This window comes from Odontomachus brunneus, unplaced genomic scaffold, assembly GCF_010583005.1.
Source record: "Odontomachus brunneus isolate Ranch 3 - 2012 unplaced genomic scaffold, Obru_v1 Obru_scaffold_161, whole genome shotgun sequence".
NCBI lineage: Eukaryota > Metazoa > Arthropoda > Insecta > Hymenoptera > Formicidae > Odontomachus > Odontomachus brunneus.
Genome location: NW_022639611.1, coordinates 407,372 through 407,636, shown reverse-complemented (window position 1 = coordinate 407,636; position 265 = coordinate 407,372).

Sequence of the window (265 nt, the reverse complement as noted above, 5' to 3'; positions counted from 1 at the left end):
GGATATATTCCATCTCCGAATAAAAAAGATTTCATATATAATTATGTAAAATTATATAAAATTATATATAATTTTACATTATTACATATAATTATCTATGAAATTTGTCCATACATGTTAATATGTTACTTATATATAATCATATATAATTATATGTACAATTTCATACATAATTTAACATAATTATGCATATAATTATATATAAATATAAATAATTTTATGATTATATATATGAATATATATATATATATATATATATATATAT